Raw genomic sequence first — 14,377 nt, forward strand, 5'->3', positions numbered from 1 at the left:
GCTGGTGGATTTCAAAATCTACCAGCCACTCAAAGTTTTAACCAGCCACTTTCTTGTTTTTAACCGACAATGTGTTACTGCACGTGAAAATTAATACTACAAGCTCTACAATACTTAAGCAGTTTATTTAATCTCAAATCTCAATGAAATACTGACATTTTTTCACTCTTATACACACACAAACCATGAACTGATATACATTTCATTAAATGAGTAGGGCTCTATGTTCTCTCTTTTTTTTTTTTCTTTTTTTTACCTGGATGTGGCATTTGGATGATTCGTGTTCTTTTATGGCTTCCAGTTTTAGGTTTTTAGTACCAACAATGAAACGACTAGTTTTGGCATCTCCTGAAGCGTGTTGACGACATACCGAGCAGAACATTGTCAGTAGGGATGCACAGAAATAAAAATTATTGGCTGAAACCGAAGCACTAAAAGAAATTTTGCCAATTATCCATTGCATTTATGGCTAATGCTATGACTGTGTAACTTTACTAAAAATCAAGGCATTGCAATTACATTAATATTAAAGTTTCAAATAATAAATCAATTACAAATTATGCATATATTTATTTAGCACATTGCAACAACCCACAGTATAAAATAAAATTCAAACTAAAATGTTTAACTCGACCTCACTCATGTGTACATTAAATAATAATGTACAGGTCTGGCCTGCAGAAAGGTACAAAAATTGAATAAAGTAATCAAATGTAAAATAACTGCATATTTAACAGTTTAAACGAAAGATTAATCCTTATTAAACTTACAAAAGCTATTCAATCAAGAGCAGTGAGTGATGTCCTTTTGTTTGACATTAAACAGTACAGTAAAGGCTACTTCCCCTTTAAGACCTAATAGAAGGATATGCGTCATCTTTCACGACTGTATAAAGTTCACTTAAGGCATATTAAAAAAAAAAAAATAAAAAAAAAAAAAATAAAAAATAAAAAACTTAAGGCATATTCAGACTATGTCTGCTTGGATACTCATCAAGATGATCATGTTGGCATACTTGTTGTGTGAGTTTGTCTGTTTAAGCACAAGACTTGAAAGAGAACTCAACATTTGCGCGCTGTGAGACGGGTGCGCGCTTCCGGATGACAGTGACGGATCTTCTTTCAGCGCGTGCGAGTTCGTATTCGTGTCTTCTGGCACTACATCCGGGTAATGACGGCGAAAACGACTGGTCATATTCGGACATACGGCCGCACTCGCATGCACTGAACACAGTTTATAAAGAGGGGAAACAGTATGCTATTTTTATTTACCCGCCACGGTGGCCGGTAGGTGAAGCGAGTTTACCCGCCACAACTCAAAATCACCCGCATTTGGCTGGTGGCGGGTGCTAAATTCCATCCCTGATGCTATCATATATATATTTATTTAAATTAATATAAAAAGTAACATTTCAAATAACTGTCAACTGATTTTAAGGCATTTAAAGCAAACTAACAAAAGACTAACGGGTCAGACCACAGCATACTTTGATTGGATCATTACATTTTTCTTAATTTTTTCTTCTTCCAAAAATACTGTCAGTCCATTGTTAATATTTTTCAGTGTTACTTTGTATCATCCTAAACTACTAGGGGTGTGACAAGACACCTAGCTCACGAGACTAGACATGAGATTGGGTTCACGCGAATGAGACGAGATTAGATTTTTGCATAGTATTTTAAAAAAAATTACAAAATTCATGACTGGAAAAAATGGTATGCAAGTGGATTTTGAAATGTTTTAACTTTCTTCTTTTTTTTTTACAAATGTTTATCATCTTGTAATAAATGTCATTACTTTCTGCATATGATTTATCATATTCGCTGAAAGGCAACAATATACAAGCACTGTAAATGGTTTTGCCACAAACTCAACTGAATGGCTTCTCTGCTGTATGATGAGTCCCTTCAGACTTCACTGTACACGAATTATGAGCTTCCACAACTTCTGATTGAGACTGTGTGATCTCTTAATTAAACTCCTTTCCACTGATTTCTAACGGACAAAAATTCATATTTTTTTTCTTAGTCTTAAGTGTAAACAATAAGTGCAACCATAATCTAAGTAATATATAATAAACAAATACGTAAAAGGCAGGAAATGTGTAGAATTTTGTGAATGACGCATTACAATGTAACAAATCTGAGGGCCTGCTGATGGCCTAAAGCGATAATGAGGGAAAAGGATGAAAACAGAGCTTGTTTATCTGCTGCAAGCCTATGCAGTGAACTGCATGTATATGGATGTGTGAGTGTGTTTTCTCAAACATTTCACAGTAAGCATGGCCACTGTAATCTGTATTATGTATGTGGGTAGTGGGCATTTTTCAGTCGTAAGGCTTTGTTAGCATTAGATGGGATGGACAGGCATGACAATTCAACAGATCAACAATAGATGTGCGGGGAGGGAGATGGAACGCTGGTGCGAGGGCTCACTTCTGTGAATGATGCACTGCAGGGGGTTCTGGACCGAGCTTCTGGCCCGTCACAAACTGTCAACACACATCACACTGAGGAGACTCCGGTGCGCTGATACTTCCACGCCTGCCTGCTTGCATACACACACACATGCACTGTGTTCTTCCCTAGACACTGCTTTTGTGAAGGCTATGGAAACTAACTTTGAGGGGTCAGAATTCTCAGTTGCCAGACAGAAACAATTTTTTATGCTGGCTTCACTTAATTCATTTGACAGCGTAGCATGAAAAGGAAGGTGGTGGTACGAAAAAATAATGGTGCACAAATATTCCACAGCAGATGTTGCATTAATTATAAATGTACTATTATAAACTTCTATAATTTACTGAAGTTTAAAAACATTGACAGACAATTAAATGTGCTTTCAGCTGTTTTAAAATGCATATAGAACTAGTTATACATATATACATATTATACATAAGTTATCTAGCCTATTGCAATTCACTACTAAAACTATCTCACAGTGAAGGAAGCTAATGGAGGTTTGAACTAGAGATATTCCGATACCCTTTTTTCTCTTCCCGATGCTGATTCTGATACCTGGGCTCAGGGTATTGGCTGATACCGATTTCTGATCCGATACCTGCTGTGTGTGTATCTGTATACAGCTGTATATACTACTAGCCCTGTATAAATAGCTAGAGTTATTTAATGGTGTGCTTCAGACTTATCCCTTAATAAAACATGAACAAATACAGACAGTAAACTACGGTATTTATTACAGTATTTTATTATCCGGCATGCATTTGTGACTAATATTTATTTTTATTTAAAATAAATTATATATTAATCAGAAAATAAAATCACTAAACAAAACAGGTAAAAATAAGCAACCATCTAGATGTAATTATTATTATTAGAGACGTATTATTATTACATAGAGATGCTAAATCTACTGTAGGCTACAACAGTAACCTAATATATCTGTCGATTTCTTCACATTAAACCAAACTTTTATTTTGACGGGTTGCCGTGAAGACCTTTGAGTGTCTGTGTTCATGATATGACAGTTTTCTCAGATGAAACGGTACTCTCATTAAGTTTATACGTTCGTTCGCCACTAGTATATATTCGGCTACAGTCTGGAGCATAAAGCCCCGTTCACACCGCCAGCGACACGCAGCGACAAAGCAACATGATCCCATTCATTTCAATGTAGTGCTGGCGACTTCTGGCGACATGAGCGACAGTGACAGTTGGCGACAGAATGTGGGCGTGTCAAGCGACGTGAGACAAGCGACAAAAGTTCAGAAATTTCAACTTTATGCAAACGAGAATCGATTTTCGTGAGCGACAACCAATAGGAGTGAAGTCAGTGGAGTGCACGTGATCCGTCTGCTTTACTGCTGCTACTGCGGTGTCCAGAGGAGTTGTTGATATTAGCTTTTAGCAAGTCCCCTATTCTTTATGATATGTATCTGTGTAGCCTACATACAGAGACACATTTAAAAAAATTATGCATGGAAAAACGTGTCTGGGATTGTGGGGATATAAAGTAAGTTTTGACTAAACTGCATGCAATATGGTCTACCTATTACAGTACAGTGTGTATGTATTCTAATAACTTGCTCTGTTCTGCAAAACACTAGTAATAAAAACGGTACTATTTAATGACGTTTATATGCAAGTGACAAAATCGCTGGCGGTGTGAACGGGGCTTAAGATGGGCTTAGATAAACACGGAAGTGACTGAACGTAGCTGCTGGTACCGAATATACACATGGGGTGGGGGGGGGGGTGGGGGGGGTGAAATGCTGTTTCATGTATACTGAGCTTTTTACACTGTTAAAGACTTGGATTCCCATCCTAAACATATACAAAGTTTCAAAAACTAACTTGGATGTTTGATGGAGTATTTCTGTGTCAAAAATAATCTCACAAGGTTTCTCACAAGTTTTGGAGAGTTTTTTTCGAGTATGGGTCCGCTTGACGTCAACAGGGCGGAATGTCCTTGTATGGGCCGTACGGGCTGCGCACGTGAGCGACCAGAGCAAGAGAGCAAATACACGCCCATAAACACTGCTCTCAAGGTGCAGATCCACTTGTCCGAGCAACACTTCTGTCACGCCGTGCTCCACTTTATTCGGTGACGTCAAGTGACTTTAACGCGCCCCCATAGCATTACGGGAAGGCAGCGCTGCATTTGAACTGATTTGAATGCAGAAATGACGGGAAGAGTCACAACATCGCTTCAGTCGTGTCGCAAAAGTGGATCTCCACGGTCACTGCTGTCACAGGACTTCACGAAATCAACAATATTACCAAAGAAGTGTGTTTTTGACGGAGTGGTCCCAACGATAAAGGTTCACGGTCCTGCTTTGGAAGCAGGCGGTGAGTAAAACTGCTTCAAATGTCTGTTGTTGGCTATCGTTGCGTAAGTAAACATCAGTAAACAACACGATCGTGTATACCTAATTTATCAATGGAGCATGCAATCTATGGTGTGTGTTTAAATACATTTTTTTAGCTGAACACTATATGTGTCTGTTTGTTTATTATAAAACCACCCAAACATAAACCTAGGGGACGTTCTCACAAAACGTGCTTCTTCATTGAAATGCGCTACTCCCTTGTTTTTCTATACACTAGTCTGACGTGCAAAACCGTTTTGCTTGCTACTGCTAAGGTTTAGTCTCATACAATAGTCCATAAACCAAATCATGTCATTATAAACCTGTCTTCAGCCTCCGGATCTGACTCTGGATCATATATGTATTAGTTTGATCTGATTGATAGTCATGGTTTATTTAGGGTAGCGTTTTCTTTTCCACACTTGAGGGTGTCACAGCTGTCAGACGCTCTCATGCAATAACTGCGTGCGCTCGTGATTCTTTAGCTCCGCCCACACGATACGCCTCCATCGACTCGATTTTTTTCGGAAAGACTCAGTACAGCCTATATTTCTTTTATAAATATAATAAAACTAAAGACTTTTCGGAGATATGAAGGATGCAATAATACTCTATAGGTACTCAAGATTGACATGAGAAACTCAGTGTTTTACCCCCCCCTTTAACAGTAGTCGGTAACATACTACAGAAACACTGGTATCACCACATTTTTAAAATTTAATTTCCAGTCTGAAAAACTGCTTAACAGCGGACATACTGCTAAAGCGTTTTAATTTCTTCTTCGCTGCTCTAACAGTGGTTAACTGTTACTTTTGGCAACACAGCACAACTTTCTGTGTTTACAATGCATTCTGAGCAGCGAAGAAGAACCGTGCAGCAGTTAAACATAGCGAGCGGTCATCATAATAACTAAGTTAACGTTAGTTTGTAACGTCTAAGTAGTCTTGTTTAAGAATTATGCTATCAGATCGAGAATTTTTCAAGTACTCACCGATACCGATGCCAGAATTTGTTGTGGTATCAGTAATATTTACGATACTAGTATCAGAACCACTCTAGTTTGAACTGAAGAAAATGGGCGGACAGTTCCTGCCCCTACAGTAATAGATGTAAGTGAGGATTTGTGGGGGAAAAATTGTCATTCCTAGTGTAATTCATGAAGTATTGTTCAAATAATCTGGTGAACAGATGGCAAAACTGCAGTGACTTCTGAATTTTTTGAAGAGCAAAATATAAACGGAAAAAGCCAAAACCGTACAACACTGCACTTGGTAATGCTAAAAGAGCTCATGCCACAATGGTTCTTATGATATTAACAGCAAAAACTGACTTTTTTGACTGACTTTTTTTTAATTAGCCTGTTTTGTCTTGTTTTCCCGTCAAAAATTCTTGTAACAACATTTTCTTGAGGAGCAACACTAAATAAGAGTTTTCCAAAAAATTATCTTTAAGAAATATAATTTGTCTTTTCACTTGTTTTTTTATTTTGCTTATACTTCAAAATAGTGAAAAGTCAATTTCTTGTGCAGTTTTGCTTAATTTTTGTATATTTAAACTGAAAATTGCGATAGAAATTGTATGTTTGTAGTAAATGTCACATTAAAATGACCATGTATATAATTTACCGAACATTAGAGATCAATGGTCACAAATTGTTCTAAAATGGCAAGAAACATTTATTATCATCAATGTTTAAACCATTGTTAAACCATTAACATTTTTGTGGATACTGTGATACATTTCAGGATTATTTGCTGAATACAAATTTCAAAAGAGCCGGATCTATTAACCTCAGACTTAGAGTGAACGGTAGAGTATGTGATAACTGGGTAAACCAGAAGGTTGAAAGTGCGAGTTGTCAATGAATAGGTTATGTCATTTTTAATTATTGAAAATATTTGTATTGGGTAGGCTATATCTAGAACAAATGTGCATATATAAATGTAGTGCAATACATCTATATCATTTTCAGGAAAATGAAAATAACAACGGAGCATGACGGAAAATTTACAACCCAGTTCGTCAAAGTGACGGATGATGATTATTTGCAGCGCATCCTCTGAATTGCAGGTGTGTGCGTTATCATGGCCCTCCTGCTGTGTGATCTCATTCTCTAAAGGTTGCCTGCACCCTCATCTTCCCAGAACTCCCCCTCCTCCTCCCCGTCCTCACTCTCTCCCTCACCTTTTATCTTGACATCACTCTGGCCTGTATATCAGCTAATGTGAATTCTGAGTGGATGGGCTGAGATGTTGAGGTTAATGATGATGCCCTCACTGCAGTATATATGAAGCTCAGCGAGGGCTGTCTGAACCCCCAGAGCCACTTCACTCGCACCTCAAGCCTCAAGTCAATACGGTGGTTAAGGCCTCAATCTCAGTAAGGACACGCACATACTCACAGGGTGGGGAGTTACAGTTTCTCCACTCCAGGCTTCTAACCACACAGTCATTTTCACGCCTACTGGATCCTCACGCTTTCCAAATTGTTTTTGCAAAGGTCAAATGCAATGTTCAGCTTGCAGGGTCTGACGGTGTAAATGGGGAAGACGAGGGAGGGGGAAGACCAACCCTTCGGCCACATGAGAAAGGAGGCTGAAGTGGTGCTCTGAAAACAGTTTTTCTTTCTCCTTTGTTTTTTCCCCTTCTCACTCCCACACAATCAAACAATGGCAGACAGAATCAAAGCATCCATAACTTCTCAGCAAGTTCATTAATAATAAAAGAAATGTGAATCGCCGTGCAGCAAATTACATTTTTACAGTCTCATATACAGCCTGGATCTATAGTCAAGTCACACACAGCTGCACAGAGCAGTCTAACTCTAGAGGTATCCAAATAAACAGTAAGAAATGCATAAACTGAGTTTAATAATTCTAAAGGTGAAGTGTGTGATTTGTGTGTCATAAGAGGCACCGGAACTGCACAGAAACTGTGTCGATTTCCTCTTCTACCACTAGGGCGGGTGAAAATTTGCTCACACTACATTAGGTGTCCTTAACTACTATGTGCTTATTATGTCCATAATTTTAGAACAAAACACTTATGCAATTATAATATACACGTATAGGTGAGGCTAGGCACAGGTTTCATATATATATATAAGAACAATGTAAAAATGTGTACACAATAAGAGCATTGTATCAAATGCATAATGTAAAGATGTTAATATGTTAAAATTAAATGTCCACTATGTGGGATTTTTACAGTAATAATATCTAAAAACCACCAGGCCCGTGTTATATATTTTGTTCAGTTGAGTTCTTACAATATCCCAAATGTTTCCAACTATTTGTAATTTGTGAAAAAAATTGCTATTTTAACCAAAGAACCAGAAAGCCTGACCGGATCGCCTGTCAATTGCGTCATATCTGCGTTACTCTCGGTTTTTTATTTGGGAGAAGCGCGTTCCTCTTAGCAGTGTGCAACAAGTGTCACCGCAGCAGCTGAGCGAACGCACAGAGTAACGTCATAACATCATACCGCTTCATACTGTAACGTTAATAACCGCATCCATGAACATAAGATTTTTGCCCGAGTCCTATCCCGATTCTTTTCCTACCGGCTGTGAGGTGAAGACCACGTCCCAAGATTCTGTGCTGAAACTTGGCGTCATCAAGCTACGCCGTTGTTACATAGTTCAGCTTTAAAGACACCTAATACAAAGTAGACCAAATATTTATTACTTTAAATTTTAACAAGCTATAGACTCTTAAAATGGCAAGATTGATCTGTGTCTGAATATGCCGACTTCCCAAAAAGCTGTAAATGTAATAAGTACCATTTTCAAATTCATAGTATTTATAAAACAGAAGGCGAAAAGGTCATACTTTAGATTAGGGTCCTATTCTCACAATTATTACCTATTAAAGTATTAACGTAGTTTAAACATTTTGGTATTGGGTAGGTTTAAAGGATGTAGAATATGGTCATGCAGAATAAGGCATTAATATGACCTAAGGCAATATCCTAGTAATTATTAAGCAACTACTTAATAGTGAGAATTGAACCCTAAACTAAAGTGTTACCTGCGAAGTGTACCCAGATGACCTACTACCCCCGCAAGATTTCCAATTGTGCAATCGATGGCCACAACAGCTGACGTAACAAAGACAACATGGTAATTGTAGACCATCTGGATTTTAATACCACACACATTCATACTATACAGAACATACTTTTTTTAACGTTTGCGAAGTTCGTTTCATCATCTGCGGTACATATTCACAATTCATTCATATTGCGATTTTCTAGGCACTCAAAGCGCTTTATGTAGAAGGGGGAATCTCATCAGGCACCACCAATGTGCAGCATCCACCTGGATGAGGCGACGGCAGCCATTTTGCGGCAGAACGCCCACATCACATCAGCTGATTGGTGGAGAGGAGACAGAGTGATTAAGCCAATCAGGATATGGGGATTATTAGGAGGCCATGATGGACAGAGGCAATCAGGCAAATTTGGCCAGGATGCCGGGGTTACACCCCTACTCTTTATCGAAGGACATCCTGGGATTTTAAATGACCACAGAGAGTCGGGACCTCCGTTTAACGTCTCATCCAAAGGACGGTGCTCTTTGACAGTACAGTATCCCCATCACTATCCTGGGGTGTTAGGACCCACACAGACCGGAGGGTGAGAACTCCCTGCTGGCCTCACTAACACCTCTACCAGCAGCAACCTGGTTTTCCCATTTGGTCTCCCATCCAGGTACTGACCAGGCTCAGCCCTGCTTAGCTTCAGTGGGAAACCAGTCTTGGGCTACAGGGTGATATGGCTGCTGGCAATTCAGACATTATGCACCTTATGCCACTAACAGTGAATCTTTAGCACAAGAGTCTGATTTTAACATTAAAAAATACACACTTCACATTTAATTTATGCAAAAAAACTAAACATTCTTGGCACAAATTTCACATCAGGTCGTGGGTCAGGAAGGAAAGAGATTTCATTAGGCATAGTCAGTGATATGGGACCTGACCCTATTCTTTGGTCTGCTGTGACGCAGACAGGCGAGCCACAAGCCCAGAGATCAATGCAAAACACGTTTCAGGACGCAGTCAGACTTGGTAAATGATGGCTTATTAAAGGAGAGAAATGGTGGGAGATAACGGTGGGAGGGGGTTTGTGGGAGACAGTGATACAATTAAAAGAAAAAAGGCTCTTAGAAGTTCCTCGTTTGCTTTCAGAAGAGGCGTTACATCTACTCGCCACTTTCAGATGCATTTTTTGATGCACTTTCCTCTGGCTGGTTCTCTAAAACTCATTTGCTCTCGCCACATCAAAGCAATCTGCTTTTTGCGTATACGGTGCCGTTAACAGATTTGAAAACAAGTTATTTAGTTCTTAATAAAAATACAACTAATCTCACTTTGCATAAAGTAATTGGATTTACCGTTTTTTTTACAGTTCTCGGTTCACGACACTCAGAAGGGGGTCTTTTCTGACAAAACCAAGAATCCTAACTACAGCACCATGCTTTTATGTTTGCGTGTTCAGATGTATTCAAATATGGCCGTGTAACATCCTAGTCAGGTTTCTGAGATCTTATCCTTCTCTTGCAGCCTCACACAAACAGATAAAGGCAACAGCCACCATCACCCGACCTTCCGCCGGCAATAAACTTTTAATTAAGACTTTTCATAAATGCTTATCTTTATCACGAAGAAGTCCACAGGGCTTGAGAAATCCTAGCCCTCATTTCCTCAACCGAAAGCTTAAAAGCTGCCGCAGATCTAATTATGATTCCCACCTAGTGCCTTCGTGCTTTCGTTATTCTGAAACTTCGCTAATATTTCGCCTCCAGTGGAAGGTTTTCGAAACGAGGCTTCAAACCCACCAGGACAACATGTTCTTTTATGACATCTTTGTGCTTCGGTTCTGCATCTGACACCTTTAATGAATGTGGTGACTGTTTAAGTGGACACTGGTGGATTTTGTGAGAGCGCTCGCATGTGTAAAAATGCAAATGAGTGCAACACAAATGCATCACACAAAAACACATTTTCAACAGAGTAAGCCACGTGGGCTCTCTTGGTGCCGATATGCGGCGGGAAACGGTCTCGGCTAATTCGCCACTCTCCCGCTGCTCCAAATTCAGGCAATATTGATCAGACTCCCTGCGGCACTGCTATCGATCGCCCGTTCGCAGGTGTGTGTGTGTTTGCATGCGATTGCGTGTGGTGTGTGAAACTAAACTGGGTCCCTGCAGGGTGACTGAGCGGATGGTGGGGGAGGGACATGTCTAGTTAAGGTGAAGAGTGTTGTTTGTCAGAGGACGCTGCTCATTTAGGGCGCCCTTCACTCTCTCGCTCGCGTACACGTGGCTCTTGTCGCATTAAGGTTGCCAGCAGTGGGGGCTGGAGGCAGATGTGTTGTTGAAAGGAAGAGGCAGAGATGAAGGTGGTGCTGGGGGAAAGAGCCGTTTTAACACTATATTACAGGCCGTAGTGAGGAGCTTCTGGTTAATGGGCACCACTAACAGCATTGTTCACAGCCTCCTGTGTATCAAGTATGCCAGTGTGATAGCTAAAGGGATAGTTCTCCCAATAATATGAAAATTCTATCAATGTATTCAACCTCATGTTGTTCCAAACATGCACGACTTTATTTTTTTCCTTCAGTGGAACACAAAAGAAGATATTTTGAAAGTCAAAACAACATTGTAACCCACTGACTTTCATTATATGTACAAAAATACGATTCATTTTTCAGAACAACATCTTTTGTGAGAAAAATATGACAAGTTTGAAACAAAGTGGGGTGTATAAATGATATGCATTTATTTGGTGTCCTTTTAAGAACAAAATGTCAATTTATCCATTACCTTACATTTAGACTTTCTACCAAAATACTACTTTAAAGTAATTGTTACCACACAAAACTGCAAAATTTTGTATTAGTGCTAGAGGTGATACTTCAGATAGGCGGTTCACACTGTCAGTCCAAATCAAATTATTGGTGTATCCGATTGGAATCTAATTCAAATTATTGACATTCTGTATCGCAACTGCTCATTTGATTTGTATCCCATGCCGCCCTTTTGTTATCCAGAATATCTGCATTGGTTTCAATTGCAATGACGTTGTGTTGGTAGGTACATGCCAAAAACAACAACAGCAAACGCAACATGATGGAGGGATTTGCAATACAGATGTTGTCTTATTTAAAAAATGGCAATGTATAGTTGCCACACTGCACTGCTATGTCTTCTGAGGTAGCGGCAGAAATGTAGGAGGCAGGTGTGCACTTTGAAACAATGACTGACAGTGTGACAATAGCTCTTAAGACAAGTAAAAACTAAATTAAATGTGGATGGTTGCTTTAAATTTTGGTCAGACAGTCTTTATAAATGTTCAGCTCTTGGCCAGAAATAAGCTGCAGTATTGACCATTGAAGACTGAAACGTATGGATTCTCAAAGAGTGGTGAAAAAAATTGTTCTTTTAAAAGAACCTAAATATTGCATATATGACTAATGTGATTTTCCATAAATTTCAAATTCAGTACAAGGTTTAAACAAAAACAGCCTACATGGTCTAAAACAAATCAAGAAAATGAAGACAGGCCTTTCATAGCCTCATATATATCAGCTGTGGTATGGCTGTGCACAGTGTTATCTTGGGTTCTGTTATCATGTCTTCCTGTGATTTATGCTTCTGCAATACGCAGCGCACAGCGTGTGCTGACAAGCTCTGATCTATACATTTACTGACTCACACATAGCTTGTTGAATAATACGGTACACTCCTCTCCAAGTCGCACACTTGCCGCAGCATCAAAGGTAATGCGTGCGCACATGCACGCACTCACACATAGACTAAAAAAATGATTTGTTGAATTTACTTAAAAAAGCAGCATCAAGTGGTTCCACACAACTATATCGAGTAAGTTTCACAAATAAAAATTTAGTTATATGAACAAAAGAATGTCAAGTAAAGCTGACAATTTTTTTTAAGTAATACAAACAATTTGAAATTGTCACTGTCACTAATATTTATATGTGTAGCTTTCTTAATAATTTACATTTATGAAAGTTTATGTTAGGTAAACAGATTTATCGATTTAATTTACCTCATTAAATTAACTACTTCTAGAAGTACATTTTTAAAAAAAAAATTCAAAAATAACTTAATTGATGGCATTCGTCCATCCAATAAATGTGTTTATATGAGTGCCCACAGCATAAACACAGGCACCATTCTTCTGAATAATGGTAACCATGATTACAGAAACTCATTAAAATGTCCAACATAACTAAACATTAAACACTACCATACACTAAAATCATCTTTCTTTTTAATGAAAAACACATAAAACAATACTTTAATCCCTAAATGTACTCTCCAAATGCAGTCCCCCAAAGGAACCACAGATCCTCCGGCCAGTCTGTTCGTTTCACTCAACAATGTTAAGCTGATCAAACAAACACTTAAGTAAAGCTGATAATACTTGTTTCTATTTTAGTAGAAACAACTCAGTAAACTTCAAGTTAATTAAGTTACATGAATTTTTAAGTAATGTGAACAAGGATGATTTGAGTGCAACTAACAAGAGTGCAAGTTAATTTTTTCGAGTGTACACACACACACACACACGATGCAAAGTACTAGGGCAGTGGATCCCAACCCTGGCCCTGGAGTACTGTCAACACATTGTTGACGTCTTTCTTATTTGACACCTATTTGAGGTCTTGAAGTCTTTACTAATGAGCTGAATCAGGCATGTTTGATAAGGGACACAGAAGTTTTTCAAACTGCTTTTATCCATACAATTAAAGTCAGTGGAGTCCTAAATAACATTAAACGCCTAAATATCATCTGATTTGCTTCATACAGGTCATCCTCAAATGTTATACAGGTTTAGAATAAGTAAATGACAGAATTTACATTTTTGGTGGACTTTAAGCTCCACTGACAACATCTGTGGTGTGTGGTTGATAAGCACATAATAAAAATACAAATTGCTTCTTTACAAAGGTTATACATCCATGTTATTTTAATAATTTCTAAAGCAAAGAAAAACATTTGCTTAACTTTAAAACATTTATATATATTTCAAATAAAGTTACTTAAGATTAATGTTAGATCCTTTAAAAATGTTGATAGAGTGCCCATATTTACAATACCAATCCATAGTTTTTATAAACCTTATACTCCAAACTCCCAAAAACTAGATCCAAAGCATGTCTTTAACGTGACTGGAACAGTGAACAGAAGGAAACACCCATGAATTAACAGACACATATACACGTATAACAGAGGATATGTTCGCTCTCTCTGGCTCTACGTTTCTCTCACTAATGTTACACGTGAAAAAGATAAATTGTAAATGTGCTGCAGGGTTCTCCTGTGTTTAAAGGGTTACTTCAGCGATTAGCATATGGCTTTGTATCAGTAGAAACCCTGGAGTATATTCAAATGATTGTGCTTTCCCCCCTCATATCCCCCTGAGACAAGATATTTATGTATTTTATTTCTGGAAAAATTCCTCCTATGACGCAAATTGACTGTTTGGCCAAAGGCTAAAGACTACAGCCAGCAGAGGGAACC

At 38.5% G+C, this 14,377-nt stretch overlaps 1 protein-coding gene and 1 pseudogene across 5 annotated transcripts in view; both read right to left on the bottom strand.

Moving 5' to 3' along the window:
* Positions 1-14,377, bottom strand: part of smap1 (small ArfGAP 1) — a 130,947-nt gene that overhangs the window by 43,141 nt on the left and 73,429 nt on the right. The gene's annotated exons all lie outside the window — the stretch shown is intronic.
* On the bottom strand, positions 9,496-9,612 carry LOC137045742 (5S ribosomal RNA; annotated as a pseudogene).

The sequence above is a fragment of the Pseudorasbora parva genome, chromosome 17, assembly GCF_024679245.1.
Source record: "Pseudorasbora parva isolate DD20220531a chromosome 17, ASM2467924v1, whole genome shotgun sequence".
Taxonomy (NCBI): domain Eukaryota; kingdom Metazoa; phylum Chordata; class Actinopteri; order Cypriniformes; family Gobionidae; genus Pseudorasbora; species Pseudorasbora parva.